This window comes from Dysidea avara, chromosome 1 (assembly GCF_963678975.1).
Source record: "Dysidea avara chromosome 1, odDysAvar1.4, whole genome shotgun sequence".
Classification (NCBI taxonomy): domain Eukaryota; kingdom Metazoa; phylum Porifera; class Demospongiae; order Dictyoceratida; family Dysideidae; genus Dysidea; species Dysidea avara.
Genome location: NC_089272.1, coordinates 52554007 through 52573098, shown reverse-complemented (window position 1 = coordinate 52573098; position 19092 = coordinate 52554007). Strand labels below are relative to the sequence as shown.

Here is a 19092-nt window from a genome sequence, read left to right as displayed (position 1 = left end):
AGTAGTCTCCCATAGTCTCTAGTAGTCTCCTATAGTCTCTAGTAGTCTCTAGTGGTCTCCTATAGTCTCTAGTAGTCTCCTATAGTCTCTAGTAGTCTCTAGTGGTCTCCTATAGTCTCTAGTAGTCTCCTATAGTCTCTAGTAGTCTCCTATAGTCTCTGGTAGTCTCTATAGTCTCTAGTAGTCTCCTATAGTCTCTAGTAGTCTCCTATAGTCTCTAGTAGTCTCCGATAGTCTCCTATAGTCTCTAATAGTCTCCTATAGTCTCTAGTAGTCTCCTATAGTCTCTAGTAGTCTCTAGTAGTCTCCCATGGTCTCTAGTAGTCTCATATAGTCTCTAGTGGTCTCCTATGGTCTCTAGCAGTCTCCTATAGTCTCTAGTAGTCTCCCATGGTCTGTAGTAGTCTACTATGGTCTCTAGTAGTCTCCTATAGTCTCTAGTAGTCTCCTATAGTCTCTAGTAGTCTCCGATAGTCTCTAGTAGTCTCCTATAGTCTCTAGTAGTCTCCTATAGTCTCTAGTAGTCTCTAGTAGTCTCCCATGGTCTCTAGTAGTCTCATACAGTCTCTAGTGGTCTCCTATAGTCTCTAGTAGTCTCCTATAGTCTCTAGTAGTCTCCTATAATCTCTAGTAGTCTCCCATGGTCTCTAGTAGTCTCCTATAGTCTCTAGTAGTCTCCTATAGTCTCTAGCAGTCTCTTATAGTCTTCTATAGTCTCTAGTAGTCTCCCATGGTCTCTAGCAGTCTCCTATAGTCTCCTATAGTCTCTAGTAGTCTCCTATGGTCTCTAGTAGTCTCCTATAGTCTCTAGTAGTCTCCTATAGTCTCTAGTGGTCTCCTATGGTCTCCTATAGTCTCTATGGTCTCCTATAGTCTCTATGGTCTCTAGCAGTCTCTTATAGTCTCCTATGGTCTCTAGTAGTCTCCTATGGTCTCTAGCAGTCTCTAGTAGTCTCCCATGGTCTCTAGTAGTCTCCTATGGTCTCTAGTAGTCTCCTATGGTCTCTAGTAGTCTCCTACGGTCTCTAGCAGTCTCCTATAGTCTCCTATGGTCTCTAGTAGTCTCCCATGGTCTCTAGTAGTCTCCCATGGTCTCTAGTAGTCTCCCATGGTCTCTAGTAGTCTCCTATTGTCTCTAGCAGTCTCCTATAGTCTCTAGTACTCTCATATAGTCTCTAGCAGTCTCCTATAGTATATCATATATTGCTACCCCATACACATAAACAGTATTTCATTCATCAAATCCAAGCTAGCTACCTCATTTATACACTAGCCGTATAACAACTGAAGCTATATGCTAGATAGCCAATGCTGGTCAGTAATATTAATAATTGATTCTTACTAATATTGTGTATTGTCTATTAACCTGCTTACTTCATTTATCATCCAATATAGACATCCGTATCATCACTGTCTCATCTGTTGTACTGACGACTCACCCCATTCGTGCAGTGAACTGGAATCCCAAGTCTAGTAATGCCGGCTGTGGCAAAGATTAACTTGTAATACTCATACACATCACTTCAGATCTGTGTATATATTATTTCAAGTTTTAATTTACTTGTGCTCTGTATTGTAAACTGTTTAAAACTTGTTTATACCTTCACATAGTAATCTATGCTCTCACGTGTGCCATATCCACCTCACCTGATGCACGTGCACACATAATTAAAATGGCGGTGTGAAAGTGTGGCACTGTGGTGGTTGTTTACGTGGAAGTGGACGTTTCCGTACTTGGGTGAGGAATTTGTCGTTTCGCCCAACCTTCGTTTATTCGTTAGGACACGTGCTATACCATCGGCAGTGCGGACAAGCTTAAACCTGAATAGGTTAGTGATTCAACCATCAGTTCGTCAAGTCCCCAATCCAATTGATGTGAACATCCCAATAGGCGCACACCGTTTCAAATAACGATTGCAGGAAAGGCGGGGTTGCCAGCGGGAGGAAACCGACGATAATGGTTCCGGAAAATAACATTGTGAGTGTTGGTTATAGAGCAATAGTGTTCTATTGTATAAATGGTGCACTGTGTGCTTGCTTAGGGGGCATCTCCAAACTGATTTTGGTACGCGGGAAGTTATTATCTGCGATTGTGGGTTTGAGCTTATTCTGCCTGAAATGCTGGAGAACAGAGTAAGCATTCTTGTGAGTTGGAGACATGAAGTTGGAGACATGAGTTTTCCACTGTGTGACGTTAAGGGGGGGGGGGGGGGGGGGGGGTCAGGAGTTATCAAGCGTACCAAAATCAGTTTGGAGATGTCCCTTTAGTTGCAACATTGGATTATTAATTTGTTCCCACCGTGGCAAGCCGCTGATACATATTAATTTTTGTTATTTTCTACTTTAGTACACATGTAGACCATGTAACCTGAATATGCTATTTTGTTTAGCCAGTACGTCAAGTCCCTAATGCAATTGTTACAATTGATGTGAACATCCCAATAGGTGCTCGCCATCCCAAATACCGATTGCAGAAAAGGCAAGGTGGTTTCGTCCAACCCTAAGGCGGGTTTGCAATCGATAGGAGACCGACAAAAATGGTTCATCAAATAACACTGTGAGTCTTGGTTGTATATAGAACAACAATTACTATTTAGTTTATAAATGGTGTACAATTGTACTGTGTGTGTGTGTGTGTGTGTGTGTGTGTGTGTGTGTGTGTGTGTGTGTGTGTGTGTGTGTGTGTGTGTGTGTGTGTGTGTGTGTGTGTGTGTGTGTGTGTGTGTGTGTGTGTGTGTGTGTGTGTGTGTGTGTGTGTGTGTGTGTGTGTGTGTGTGTGTGTGTGTGTGTGTGTGTGTGTGTGTGTGTGTGTGTGTGTGTGTGTGTGTGTGTGTGTGTGTGTGTGTGTGTGTGTGTGTGTGTGTGTGTGTGTGTGTGTGTGTGTGTGTGTGTGTGGGTTTAGTTAGTCCAAAGGGTTGTTTGGATCCAGATTCTTCTTCCATTTCTTTGCTGGAATGGTTGAGCTGCTCCTTGTTGTACGCCTTTTTCCATTCTCGCTGTCCTGCCCATTATGACCCTCTTCGTCATCGCTGCTACTAGTGATCTCACCTGTCCAACGTTAAATAAACCATGACATCATGCGTGGCTAGTGTGCTCACCTGCCGAAAATTGATCATCCTTTGGTTCTATTATTGTACGATTGTTGTCATCCACAGGCTCTGTGCTACCTGTAGACACAGACAATATTAATTTGGAATTATAAGAAGCCTGCGTTTACCATAAGGGCTGGCTGGTACAGTCAAACGCCCAGTCTTGGGTTCCACCCTTTCCACTGGCACACTGGTAGCTGTGTAAGTGTAATATTGATCATGTCCCCACAAGATCACAAAAACTTATAATCACCTTGGCAGACTGTTACGGTAATGTTTTCCGGTAGTGTGTCCTGCCAAACTACCGTGCACTTTCTAGAATAGGAATTTGTGCCTCTCTTTATAGTGCAGTTATTGGTTCCTTTCGGCACAAAGTCCCTTGCCACGTTGAGTCCCAAAGTCCCTTGTCACCTGTCAAATATGTGTGATATAGTAAAGTGTCAACAGTTTGCGGAAAATACACTAACATTTACGGGGAACTTGACGCAGAGTGTTTCTATGGGGTATATTCAGAGTTAGATACTCCTTTCTTTATATTATGAACTCTTGGTACTATCTTAAAACCATAACTGCGGGTTAGAGCTCGATATCTTCTTTCTTGGCTGAGATATAATTGTTCAAAAATTTCTTCCCAAAAGTCGCCCATACAAAATTTACAACCGTCCCCCAACTATCGGGGCCATTTTTATTTTTGATGTCACTAATCGTCATTGTGGATAAGGCTCATGAGTGCAGCTTACCACACTTGACATATGGTCGATCATGTGACTGGGCGTTGATTAGCATAGCCTCCATCACTGGATGTGAAGTCCTTCATCGGCATCTTGATGTTGCTGACATTGTCTCATATATACTTGAGTGTAATTCTGTTGACTTGCTGTGGACACGTGTATACAGACTAGTGATTCTGACTGAAAGCATGTGCTGATCTACCACAGACACAAACCCTATCTCTATGGGTGGGCTTCAAAAAAAAATGTCCACCTTTTACTTACTTTGTGTGTGTTGTGGTCTACATTAATGTACGAATGAGTACAGCTTACCACCCTTGACATATGCTTTGTTCCCTTGCAGCGGTCCTTATGGGTGAGTGCTACTTTGGAGGAAGACACAACTGTCAACTCATCCAGTGTTGTGATGGCTACCTTTCGCCATCGCATGGGCATAAAATATTGTGAGTTGCCACTGTCGTGTATGACACTTTGGGGTTACCGTCGCACTTTCCAGCTGACAACCAGCTACCAGATGTGTATGTGCTGCCCACCTGTGTGTATGTATGCTGCCCTAATAGTCCCATCAAATGTATGAAAGGATGATGGAAGGGGTGTTAATGATGGACTATTAATGTTGGCTTCAAACATAATGCTTGTGCTGATCGACCACAGACACAAACCCTATATGTATTGGTGGGCTTCAAAAAAAATATTTGTGATCCGCCATTGTCGGCTCATTTGTGTGTGTCGTGGTCTGCATTAATGTACGAATGAGTACAGCTTACCACCCTTGGCATATGCTTTGTTCCCTTGCAGCGGTCCTTATGGGTGAGTGCTACTTTGAAGGAAGACACTACTCGGTCAACCCATCCAGTGTTGTGATGGCGTCATCCATCAACCATGTGTCACGCACAGACATAAAATACTGTGAGTTTCCACTGTCTTGTATGTCACCCTTAGGGTTACCCACACGCACGGTCGCACTTGCCAGCTGACAACCAGCTACCAGATGTGCATGTGCTGCCCACCTGTGTGTATGTATGCTGCCCTAATAGTCCCATCAAATGTATGAAAGGATGATGGAAGGGGTGTTAATGATGGACTATTAATGTTGGCTTCAAACAAATGCATGTGCTGATCGACCACAGACACAAACCCTATATCTATTGGTGGGCTTCAAAAAAAATTTTGTGATCCGCCATTGTCGGCTCATTTGTGTGTGTCGTGGTCTACATTAATGTACGAATGAGTGCAGCTTACCACCCTTGACATATGCTTTGTTCTCTTGCAGCGGTCCTTGTGGGTGAGTGCTACTTTGAAGGAAGACACTACTCGGTCAACCCATCCAGGACCACTTCAGGGCCGGAAGATGGACAATGACTGACTCAAGCGCTCTTTATTTTCTTATTTAAAAAAAATTTTTTTTATGAATATTATTAATATTTTGTGCAAATCAATTTTAACACCTAGTCATCCGGATAGTCTTTAGCTCACACCTTAAATTGCCACAACTTAGATGTGAAATACTTTGAAAGTTCTACAGCCCCTAAATGGTGACACAGCAAATTGTTTATAATGCCACATAATTGTAATCCAGATGACTTGTTTTGCAAAATTGGGTCACACATGTGTACTGAACCACCCATCAGTGAGACATGGACAACAGTTTGATATTTGCTTCACCAGTTATTACCAGGTACCCACTGATGTTACAGCTTGGTGGGCTGTTTCCCTAGTTAACACCAGGTCCCCATTTAACAGCTGTGTATACTGGAGCAATGTGATTAAAGTTTCTTGCTCAAGGAAACAACAACACAACCAAAGTGTCCTGACTGGGAATCGAACCTGCAACCTTTCGATTAACACGTTGATGCTCTGAACCACTTGACTATGCTGGCTCATGCAGACACTCACACAAATATGGACACCCACACACACTTGCTCACATAATGGCATATTCTTTAAATTTGTAGCATGCAGTGGACACACTGACAGTATACATACGATGATGAGTTACCCATATTGACTGTGTGGACTTTATAGTTTATGGCTGTTTAAGCTTCGGATGTTTTTGTCACTCTCTACTCTGGGTGGAACAGGATTGATTACTTCAAGTAAGATTGCTCTTTAAAGCATTTGATATGCAAAACAAATTTGTATTTGGTGTAACCAAACCGGCCGTGTCTGCCATATCTGCAATAATATTAATGAGTTTACAATGACTGGATTCAAGTAGGCATATTGGTATCTACTTACAGCTGATGGAGTCTAATATGATATTTGAATGGAGGATTTACCACAAGGGGTGATGCATGCTCCAGATGTAAAAGATGTACATCATCGGTGTGCCAGCATCATGGATATCATCAGTGACCTTCGTCATATCATAAAATCATGTGTCCAATTATTTCGAGTGTTTAATATTACATGTACACTTACAATGTACAATATTATATCAGTGTGTTTTCTAAAACTAAAACTGTGCGCGTATGTGCCATACAATTTCTATTACAGAGGTCTGTATTTAGGTCTATGCCAGCCTTGCCAGGCAATAGAGAAAATGAGTGATCTGACTTGAGCATTGCAATTGATTTGTGATGGCATCGACTACACAAAATCAAATTTTGCTAATACCTTTATCTTACAGTTATATAATGAATTATCGAATGTCAATATAATTTAGCTCAAATGGTTTCCAAAGAATCCAAGTAGATGGGTGGTTAAGTATGTACCTGCTAAGAAAATTCCTATAGTTTAATTATGACTACATAATATTATGCAAACACACTCTCATATTATTAATGAGAGTGTGGCATACCAACTAACTTTACATTGATTTCAATATTTCACACATGTATTTCATACAACACTACTACTCTTCACTCAAGCTACTTGGCTTGTAACAGGCAATAAGTATGGAAATTTGAAGTGCTTTTTTTTTCAAATTGGGTTTTTTAGTTTGACCACTAACCACACCTACTTTATAAAATTTACTTATGTAATGCATTATGGTGACTTCTATGACATTTTCCTCTATTTAGAACATCAAATGATATTTAATTGTAGACTCCACCCTCTCAGTATTAAAACGGATAATTTTGGCAGTGGAAACACCCACTGACCACAAAATTTACATAGATAGGCGTCATTCAAAATAAATAATAATGAAGGAACAATGCGTAACAAATTGACCATGCTAGGGTCAGATCATAAAGTGATTTTTAATCCTAATAAAACACACAAGTACAAGTGTTATCTGTGGTACCTACATGTATAGTCAGACCATATTATAGAAAAGTGTGTTGTATTAGGATTAAAATCACTTTGTGGTCCATACACGGTCAATTTACGTTGCACATTGTTCCTTCACACATCAAGTTACTATTTATTTTGAAAGACACCTTTCTATGAAAAAATTGTGGGTTGTGCGTGTTTCCCTCCCGATATCAGCGTTGTTCATATTGAGAGGGTGGAGCCTACAATTAAGCATCATTTGATGTTCCAAATAGTGGAAAGCATCATAAAGATCACCATAAGGCATTATGTTAAGTGAAATTTGTAAAGTGGGTGGTTTGTGGTTAAACTGCAATCCCCGATTTGAAAAAAAAAGCACTTCAAATTACCGTACTTATTGGCTGTCCCAAACCATATAACTTGAGTGATGGGTAGTAGTGCTGTATGAGTATCCATGCGTAAAATATTGAGGACAATGTATAGTCCGTTGTTACGATATTGATATTCGTATAAACTTATGAAAATTTGCATCAAGGTTTTGTTTTAGTGAGTACTTAATAATGTAATCCACATAAAATATACAAGAGGGAGTTAACCATCTAATTGGATACTCAATTAACCTAAAATGATTTTACATGATGCAATTAACACTTGAGCGCAGAGGCTTTAGTAGTTCACAAGAATGAGTAGCCTATATATTGAGTCAAAATAGGGATTTGTGGATAACATTATTACCGCAGCGATCCCTTCTTGTTTGCTGGCTTTTTTTCAGCGATCCCTATTCCTTGTTAGAAAATTTTAATTTTTTATTGCTTCTAGTAGCATAAAAGTATTACCAAAATTTGATTTTGTGTGCCTACCATCACAAAGCAATTTACAAGTCACTGAAATGCTGTATTGCATGCCTTGTTTGGGTGGAGCCATGCAACCGTTTTTAGAGAACAGCGTATACTTTCTTACATACTTATGTATGTGAACGCAGCTCTAGTTTTAGCAAACACACTGATATAATGTTGTACATTGTAAGTGTACATGTAATATTCATCACTCAAAATAATTAGACACATATGGCATTGTCACAAGTCACTGATGATCTCCATGATGCCGGCACACCGATGATGTACATCTTTTACATCTGGAGCATGCATCACCCTTGTGGTAAATCCTCCATTCAAATATCATAGCAAACATTAGACTCCATCAGCTGTAAGTAGATAACAATATGCCTACTTGAATCCAGTCATTGTAAGCTCATTAATATTATTGCAGATATGGCAGACACGGCTGGTTTGGTTACACCAAATACAAACTTGCTTTGCATATCAAATGCTTTAAATAGCAATTTTGTACTTGAAATAATCAATCCTGTTCCACCCAGAATAGTACAGCGGCACAAGTAAAAAATTGTGCACTTTTTCATAAAATCCTGAAACGTTCGACACAAATAATACTCCTAGAGACATGTATTTTTGATACAGTGCCAAACTAGCACAAAGTGGCCATGGTTAATTTACGCCCCAAAGGTAGGTGAATTTAAAGGTTTGCAGCTAACAGAAGTGACCATAACTTTGGAATTATATCACCTAATGACTTCAAAATAAAAACTGAGATTTTTATTACATCAAGACCTTTGCTTTCGTACTATATGTTTACTTGTCATTTAATGCCTCATGGAAATAAGGGCAAAAATGATCTGTTTTTTTTTGTATAAAAGTGGCCATAGAGGTCACCAAAGGTCAAATCTGTGATGGTACTATATCAGAAATTACATATCACCAGGAGTACTATTTGTGTGGAAATTTCATAGTTTTATGAAAAAAAGTGCACAATTGTGTTAAATTTGGGGGCTATGTCGCTATACTAGAATAGAGAGTGACAACAGATCCTAACTTCCAACAGCCATAAAATTCACACAGTCAATATGGGTAACGCATCATCATCTGTACACTGTCAGTCTGTCCACTGCATGCTATAAAGAATATGCCACTGAATAAGTACGCGTGGGCTTGTATGGGTGTGTGTGCGTGCCTACAATATAGTGTCATTGGGATCATTGCAATTTAGTGTCATTGGGCATTCTTTATTTTTATTTTTTAAATAGTAAGTTAGACTTTGTTTGAGTAAGTACAGTATACCCATCAGACTGATACCCCTAGTATAGCAACATAAAGGGAAATTATCTAAGCTCTGTAAGATTCCAGTTAAACGCTATGGAGCAAATACATGTATACTGTTTACAACATTAATATCTATTGGCCCAATAAATTCTGCAATGCTTACAAGTACTTATCACTGTCCAAAAAAATGTGAGCAAGTGAGAGTGTAACTTGCTCACGTACATATGTGAGCAAGTTACACTCTCGATACAAGCGAGCAGAGTACCAGTGTGTGGTGGGGACAACATCAGAATGGGAGGGTGATTGCTGTGCATATTTGGTAACTACAATTCATTCAATTCAATTCATTGCAGACTAACTTGTATTGTGACTTTTGCCATGTGCGGGCCTGGTGTATAAGCTACCTCAGTACTAACTACATCTGAGATTTTCATTTAGGCTCCTCATAGACTTTGAGTAAACGCCTCGAACAGGCCCTGTCTTCTGTGTACACACTCCAGTGCCTAACTGGTAAAGGTTGATAAGAACTACTAGGGTGAATCACACCAGTGACTAGTCTTATCCCCGGAATTCATCACGACAGCTATACGAAGATGAAAGTCGATGCCAACGTATCTCAGTTGATTGCTAATAGTCAGCAACTCTAAGTGATCATCTGAAGCAACGGTTGCATTTTATTAACCAACCAAACCATTGCTCGCCTAAAAGCTTGCTACAGAGTACATTATATCGATTGTGGGAACAAAAGCCTTACTGCGCTTATATCTCAGTCCGTACCACGGTATGCGGTACGCAGGTAACTCGACGCTCACGCGACCGCTGACGTTATGAACGGACAGCGATGTTACCTAGATGATAAGATATAACCTTAAAGGTTAGTGTATAATAGGATGTAGCTTCCAAATAACCCCATCCTCCCCCCCCCCCCCCCCCCCCATAAAAGAAATCTTACCCTAACCAGAAAGGATTTTCAGCTATATGTAGCCCGCAGTCTTTATAAACCTGAAGGGTAAAAGAAGGTGGAAAGCTAGCTACTGTTTGTGTGTGTGTGTGTTTAATAAATTAAAAATGAAGAAAAAAAAATTGTACAGCTTAAGAGCATAGATACCTATGGTATGACTTTGACCTTTAAAGTTAACAGTGTTGATAGCTGGTCAGTTTACAGATTGAAACCTTAATGGGGTTAGTTAGCTTTGTTGCTGGAACCGAGTCACTGGAGGTATATATGTTAAATGTTATGTAAGATGTGTTTGTAACATTATCTTGTCATTTGTAAGAGCAAGACTTAGGGTGCACATGAGAATAAATATGGATGTGACCAGGATAGGGTTTTGGTTCAACTTGGTTAACCTTTGACTAACCCTAAAAAAATAATCACCTTGTCATTAAGCATCATTGTTATCCACATTTTTTTAAAAAAAGGAACATTAATATTGATTAAATCAAGTATTGTTGTCATTTTCTGTAACATACTGAATCACGCTCTATCGTGCATACGGCTCATAATCATATGTAGAAGTTTGCATGATGTTTGCTATACACTTATCTCGTTCAAGGCTTCAAATAAAAAAGAAGAAAAAAAAGCACGACTTGTACAGGCAGTTCCAATAAATCTGGAACAGAAAAATCACCTTGTTTTGTATACCGCATACCTTGTGTGTTTAGTAAATTATATAGCAGTACGTATTTATGCATGTCCAATGATCGTTAAAGAAGCCCTACATTTAGGTACATGAAATGAGCACACAACAAACCAGTGTGGGATGTTTTCCATTTATTTATTAGGGATAGGGGTACCAATACATAACAATTTCTGCTTCAGCTCTAGGTTAGCCAGGTTAGATCTGTGTATTGATTCTGATTGATTTAATCATTAGCTCTTAGTACATTAATTTAAAAAAAATGTAATCAGTCTGAATCTTCTTCTCATCGACGAGTAAACTGAAACAAATCAATAACAACACACATGTAACTGTAACAACATAACATAACAATAATTACTGATTAAGCACTTGGGTTGCAATATAGGCTCCATTTAACATATACTAGAGGAACCTTGATTGATAGCTAGGTTGTAACTGAATCGAAGTACATGTTTATAGGCATAAACGACAATTTAGGAAAAGATATTGTACCCAATACAATACAGAACAAACTATTAATCGTGATTATCTTTTAACTTATAGGATGGCCCCCTTCTAGGAGTCATGTGTGGTTTATCGTTTTATTTTGTATTAAACCTGTGTGATACAAATTTAGTTGCATAACAGATTATCTGTTCATGATTTATAATGCAAAATTGGGGTTGATGATTTCATTAACACATGCATGAACACCATGTTGAGTAAATTCAAAACATTTTCTAACAATATTGCAGTGAACGATAGTCAGTGCTGTTTAAATGGCGAGCTATCACTTGAGTCTTCCGTTAAATTATCCATCAATTATTTTGTCAGAAATTTATTTAATCTACTTAAAATGACATGCCTCGATGACTCTACAGTACAGTGTATATGCGAAGTACCGATACTGTCGCATACTATCCAACTAGTATCTACCCCTACAAGGAGAACTAACTATCTGTATGGGTATCTTAACAATTCTGTATTTTTGGGTTTGGATATCCAAACAAACAATTCAGTATCGTGGTTTGGTATCCAAATAATTATGTTTCTTTGTACAACTTTAAAGTATGTGATAGACTGATTAACTAATTTAGTGATATGTTATATAACATTTCAAGGTGCCATTAACAGTACCTGTGTCTATGTCGGCTGTGTGTTTGGCTGTTGACTATGGCATTCCTGATCCATATGTAATAGACGATAGCCGATTTTTTATTATTTTGCGTACATATGATAACTACTGTAAAGCTAACTTTTCAGACGTTGATACATGACATATTGGCGATGAGGATGGGATTCACCGTGATTTAAACCCGTGCAACTTTATACTGGAGCATCACTTAACTGGGCATCGTGAAAGCTTAATGTGGCCAGAGCATGCTACCATTGAGCACTCCATTTTTAATTGTGGGAAACACACTGGGGAAGCTGTAAAGATGGTAGGTAGTAGCTACCATCACTGAGGTGAATCATGGTGAGCAATGCATTCACCAGTATATAACAGGTGCCAAATCTGTGTTATAACAAAGTGTCAAACTCCTACAGTAGGTCTGCACCCCCTGGAACTGCTGACAGTAAGGCAACTTGAGGTGCAAATTAGAAAATACTTTTAGTGATATTTTGCTAAAGGTAACTGTCATACTTGTAGGGAAAGACTGTCATTTGGCAATGGATGCCCTCCTCTATAACATACTGATGCTAAACAATGCCAACTCACTTCTTTAAATTTGATCAGCATCCATTCTAAAACAAACAAAAAAAGTGAATAAACAAATCATTAAACATGATAAATAAAGTTTTTAATTTATTTATTTTCAGTAATACAGCTTTGGGTTGCTACAATGTACGACAACTGTATGAACACTTCAATTATTCACCTTATTTCAGTCATGCTTCAGTGCACTGCACCGGCCTTGCACACCCGGTACATTGCACCGGCCTTGAAATGTCTGTGCATTGCACTGGCTCTCTGGAAACATACAAATATTAAGTAATAATACTTTTTGACTGCAGCCAAGTCACACAATACAGTATAGCTTGGTATACATGCATAAAGCAAATTACAGTTACTTCAGTAGCCTCTATTATTGCCAACGTAATCTACTTGTTCTATTAAAGTACAAGAGTAAATAATGGTAGATACTGTATCACAGTGCCCTGTTAATTGTACCAGTGTAACTTTTGTTTTCATAAAAGTGTCTCTGTCTGAGTACAGCTCTATACAAACCATATCATCACTTTGAACACTAAAGCACAATATGTGACCAGATTTGCGTAGCGTAAAGGCCTAGGGGTCTTCCACACACATCCACTTTTATGAATTTGAAAGATCATAACGTGATGCTCACTAAAGCTACAAACCTGAAAATTGTACCACCCCTTACACTATGTTAGTGCTCTGGACAGTGAAAATTTCAAGTCCATAGTTTCTCCATGTTCAAAGTTACGATATGCTGAATGTGTTAAATTGGATGTGTGTGGAGGACCCCCTTTTCGCAAATCTGGTCACAAATGTGCATACCACTTGTATATGTGCAGACAGGCAAATAACCAAGAGGGGTTCTGAGGATCCCCCCCCCACATACACACACACATGTGCACACCAATTGTGAACAAAAGTACACCTTTTCACCCTACAGGGTTTTTTTTTGGAGATAAAAAAGTATCTAACCCATGACAAAGTCTGATTAAGGGGCCTGATAGACTAATTTAGGACCACTTGTTAATAGAGAATGCTTAGCACCTTCTTTGAGAATGTTTAACAATCAACCATTACTTAACACATTGAGACCCCTGTGTCAGCATTAACTAATGAAAGTTATTAATGGCTCACCTATCTTCATCAATATAATTAATTTCTAAAAGGTTAAACAAATATTAAAAAGAAACAATAATACAACAATTCACATGATTGTATTAGCACTCATGCCACACAAGAACACTGCTATATAGACGTTAACAACACATAGACATTCACATGGCGCATAACCACACACATATTATGCATACAACTCACGTTTATACACTCGCAAACGCATATCTGCGCAAACGTGAAAGTATACCTTAAAGCCTTATAAAGCCTAGCATGGGTAATACAATGATATAAATGCCCGGTAAACTTGCTTGTAGCTATTTGTTGTGGACTGCTTTGCATGCATGGTCCTTATGTGACCCTAGGGTCCACAGTCTGTACCCTACCTGCTATTAGTTAAGTAAACTTATGTTCGAAAACATAAGAACAATACCGCAACAAAAGAAAAAATTTTAACCTTTCCAAATTAAAAAGCGCCCTGACCAAATTGGATAATGCACACGTATACATTAACTCTAGCCGTTGAACTCGCTTGCACGCACGTACACATACACTACATCACACACACACACACACACAAACACACACTACACGTGCACGCACACACACTACACGCACACGTGCACTGACAACTTTATACCATACATACAGTAGACACATTTGACAAATCACAACTCTACGTACATTTGAAACTGCACACAAATCTCACCCTTTAATATCCCAGCAGCTGCAGGTGGTGTACTATCAGCATTACTACAAAGCCAATGATATTGAGTCATGGATGCAGCTAATGTCTTACAACAGTGTACAAGCAATTATGTGGACACCAAACTTCAACTGTGGCTCTTAAGTTTAGGCTGGCCAGTGGTTATCTCACTGGATATATCTCATTATACATAATACAACCATGATCTCACTACCTATATGTACTTGGCTCCATGCTCCCATACCCTGGCAAACAACTTACTTGTAATGTTTGCAACAGCAAGCGCCCATGTTCGGTTTCAATCAATTAACGTTCTAATCAATCATAGTGATCAACACCCTGGGTCCCATTCCATATGCATGCACTGCTATGGTACATTGCCGGCTGCGGCCACCATAACTTCAATTTCAGTGCGGCGCCCGTGTGTGTTATCAGGACCACGGTGATCACTTACTAGCATATTTAAGCTGATATCAATCTCTTTTCCGATTAACTACTCGATATTGCTTACCCGCTCGCTTACAGCTGATTTCAAAATATCAGGCCGTCACGTGACTCTACTGTTAGTTCATCATCGCTGAGTGTCCATGACACCAAGAACCTATGGATATATTCGAAATGACTCACGTTGCAGACCAATTAATGACTATGCTCTATTGACTTTTTTTGTGTCATTTGTGGAATGATTTTAGTATTCATTTTCTATTTTCCTACAACCAGGAGTTCATAATAAAAGTGAGATGGGGGGCTAGGGGTTTGGGGGTTATAGACTCTTGCTACAATCAAATCACTAGCCGGTTATAACATATGTTTTGTCACACTAAGATTCCATTCGGTGTATATATACACTAGTAGAGATAACTAAACTGAGGTAGCTTTTCATGATCAATGTTTATTGAAAGGAAATTAGTAAGGAATTCAGCTGCAGGATGTCCAGTCTGCCTGTCACATCTGTTAAGCTGGTACAGATTCTCAGTTGGACACCTACGTATGTTACCTATTGTGATGAATTACTACAGGACTGAGCCACTGGCAAGGGGCAGTTGTTTGTACAAGTATTGCCGAGAATTGACACTTTGACTGAATACGGTTCTTTTTTTCCCCTAATGTCGTTCAGTTGTGGAGTAATCTTCCTGATCATATAACCTCTTTAGAATCCTGACATTTCCATCAATAATTCATTTTATAATGTATTGACCTTAGCTATATTTATTGACCTCATGAGAACATGACCATATTTGATATAATTGCAACAACCAACAACAACAAACCATTATTGTATAAAGAAGGTATTGTGGCATGCAGCTACAGTTCTGGATCTGCAACGACCAGCAGTACAAACCGTAAGGTGTATGTGATTGTAGTGTGTGTACCGTGTATAAGCCTGTGTACGGTTTAGTGTTTATGTTTAGGCTTAGTGTGTATACACAAAAAAAACCGTGTGTGTGTGTTTGTAGTATATGCACATGAGCAGTGTAAAGAGTGGTGTGTAATGTTTGTATGAATATATACATATATATACAGGGATGCCATGCTCGCCTGTGCATGTGAGTGAGTCATGATGTGTCTGCATTAATATTCTTTATCAGTATTTCGACTCCTTTGTGTATACCTATGGGAGCATGTCATTGCATGAACAGAGCAAGATTGAAGGGCAATCTGGGCCTTTTCAGATTAGGGTGGCTTGATGTTTTGTGGTAAAATTCATTGATTTGTCCACAAAAGCTTATGGTGTACTGCTCCATGTTATAACGGGTATTATTGTACAGACTGTATCATTGCCCTTTTAAGGAATAAACCATTGGGAAGGTTATACAATATATATGTAAGTTAATTCTAGGAAATATAGCCAGACCGCAACATATGATGATTAATGACACAGTTAACCAGCCCACCTTATCCATGATCACCCATGTCTTTATAGCTACTGCAGATGTATCTGAAATCCACAGCAGGGTTATAGCTAGTACATTGTACCTTGTAGTAGGGTTACATTAACGTACATAGTTCCATGTCTGTATGCATTAGGAAAAAATGTGTAATGTTTATCTCCAGGTTCAAGATGCCTTATCTACACTGAAGCTTTAATGGTATATCAACTTGAAACTATTAGTACATTTTAGGTACAATTTAGCCAAACAATTTTTATTACATGTATGTATATAGATCAAGACACACGGTAGTGTGTCGTGCGGCCCAAGAAGCCGGCGCGCCACACCGTGAGTATATTGACAGGAAGAACGAAAACGTCATTTTCACACCTTTGTATCTCGGTGATCACTTATCTGATTGGAACCAAATTTGCTACACAGTTGCCCGCCAGCCAAGGGAGTCTACATTCCAAATTTGAAGGAAATCGCTCCAGCCATTTCCGAGATACGAGCTGCCAAAGTTTGGTTTTTTTTTCTTCGTTTCTTTTTTTCTTCTTCGTCTTTTCGCACACTTGCAAAAATTGCTGTAACAAGCAAACGCGTACTCCGATCGCCTTGAAATTTGGCACACAGAAAGGGAGTCCAAAGGCGAATCCTAGCATCAAATTTGGTACAAATCCGATGAATGGTTCAGGAGTTATGACCGATTATTCGCGTAAAACAAGATCGATTTGTTGTCACGCCTACAGGGTAAACCGCTTCATGGAATGAGTTGAAAATTGCTATGTAGATGGAGTAACCATCGTAGGAGTGCCTTTTGGTGGTTTGAAAGGAATCGAGATAAAGACCACGGAGATATGACACAAAACCCAACCTGTGTCACAATTACGCGATCGATTTTTATGAATAAAAAAGTATTAGTTTTCACGCCTACTAGGCAAACCGCTTAGAGCAATGAGCTGAAAATCGGTGTATAGCTGGAATAATCTTCATAGAAAGTCCTTGCAGTAGTACAGAAGAATCGGATTACAAACCACTGAGTTAATTCGAAAGCCAACTCCGTGTAGCAAATGCGAGATCGAGATACTCTAATAGAACAGTCACCCTAATAGAGCATTCGGCTAATTTATTTACTCCATTATAGAATTTTATTACATCACAAGTTATTCTGTAGGGAGTTGTTATCAATACTGTGATCAGCAATCTGTTATATACATTAAAAAAAAGGTGAATGGCATTTCATAGTACAGGTAAGTGTGTATCCTTACTTGTCTAGGAGATTCAATATCACCACTACTTTGACTTTGCATCCAAATTATCGAAAATTGGGTAGGACTTAAGACACATGGTCCCTGTGTGTTCCTTTGATGTTGAGCTATTACCAGTTGAACATAACTGGCCCATTCCGACTTGAAGTGTACCCCTGACACGAATCCAATAGTGCAGAACATTGCTAAGTAGCAATTGAACAAAGTCACCAGTAAGACTAAGCTTGTCATTATGAGATCATAGACTGTATATGACTGTCATTTAAGCTTACCCTTTATATAGGAATTCTAACGGTGATGACATAATGGAACAGCTACAGGTGGTGATGAATTATACAATAATTGTGCTAATTTGTTATGTTTCCTTATTATGTCAAGTGTTTCTTTTAAACATTACAATAACAAGTGCAATGGCCAGTGATAATTCGAACTACTGTATATAGTGCCACCATGCATAAACTTCCAAAATTTCATACAGCGATACCTCCATAACGAAGCGTTTCATCCCATAGCAACAATATAAAAAACTGATCGCCACAATCAAACCTTTCGTTTAAGCCCTAGTTTGATTAGTTTTAATGACGTCAATGGGGTTGCTATGTTTTATCCAATAGAAACCAGGATTGCGTAATTTTCGTTATTCTAATTATAGCGCACTAGCGATCTGTTTTGTTGTTTTAAGCTGTACTAAACGATTATTGGTGATGCCTGGTAAGACTAAGAGACAAAAACAGTTAGAGGAAGCTAGGAGTAGTAAGAAAAGTAGGTTAGAGGCTACTTATAGCAGTGAAGAGGAACAGTTGCCATTGTTGGAACAATCTTCTAGTTCTATTCAAGATCTTCTGCAAGCACCAGAGATTATTGAAAGTGATGAAGAGTCTGATGTTGATTATGACCCCAAAACTGATCCATTTGACGAAGAGAGCTCCATTCATGTCCATGCTATGGAATGGGCTGAGGGGCTTTCACGGGATGATATATTATCTCTGTGTATTCTGTTGTATTATCTGCTCGTACACGTTCTATCTATCAACCTATCAGAGGCTGCTAAGTATATTTCCATAGTTTTAGGCAGAACCGATAGAACCGTTAGATCATGGAGAGCTACCTTCTTAGTCAATGAAGGCACATTTCCTGACACGTTGCAAGGAAAATACAGAAGAACCGGAGTGTTGTGGCACAATGAAGAATTAAATAAAGTGGCAACAGCATATGTAAGGCAAAATGCTGCAAGCAAAGGAAGAAGAAACCTTAGGCTTCCTATGTTCTGCAAGTGGGTCAATGAAACATTACTTCTTAATGAGACCCTTGAGCCTGGCTATCCGCGTAAGATTAGTATGGAGACTGCCAGACTGTGGCTTCATGAACTTGAATTTTCTGTCGTCAATGCCAAAAAGGGTACGTATGTCGATTGACATGAACGAGATGATGTCGTAGAATACCGAAAGAAATTTTTAAGAAAACTGGTTGCTTTAGGATTTTTGAACAAAGATAATGCTCCAACTCCAGAAGCTGCTGCATGTCTTCCAGCTGACTTGGAGACCCCTCCTGCAAATCAGATTGAAAAAACTATTGTGATCTTCCATGACCAGTCCACATTTCAATCATGTGATTATGAGCGGACGCAATGGGGTTCCAAAGATGATCACATGTTGGT

At 39.1% G+C, this 19092-nt stretch overlaps 2 long non-coding RNA genes across 5 annotated transcripts; one reads left to right on the top strand and one right to left on the bottom strand.

The window, feature by feature from the left end:
• Positions 1-1697: 1697 nt before the first annotated feature.
• On the top strand, positions 1698-6257 carry LOC136268648 (uncharacterized). 4 transcript variants are annotated; one of them, XR_010707080.1, is made up of 8 exons: positions 1698-1738; positions 1805-1829; positions 1892-1978; positions 2043-2133; positions 2446-2557; positions 4164-4263; positions 4619-4729; positions 5094-5259. It is a non-coding gene; the product is annotated as an uncharacterized lncRNA (long non-coding RNA). The 4 variants fall into 4 exon arrangements; XR_010707079.1 differs by lacking the exon at positions 2043-2133; XR_010707077.1 differs by lacking the exon at positions 2043-2133 and adding an exon at positions 6061-6257 and having other exon boundaries at positions 1699-1829; positions 5094-5916.
• LOC136268666 (uncharacterized) lies at positions 2835-3657 on the bottom strand. The gene is made up of 4 exons (XR_010707084.1): positions 3343-3657; positions 3218-3286; positions 3099-3167; positions 2835-3048 (listed from the first exon to the last, which is right to left on the bottom strand). It is a non-coding gene; the product is annotated as an uncharacterized lncRNA (long non-coding RNA).
• Positions 6258-19092: the final 12835 nt, after the last annotated feature.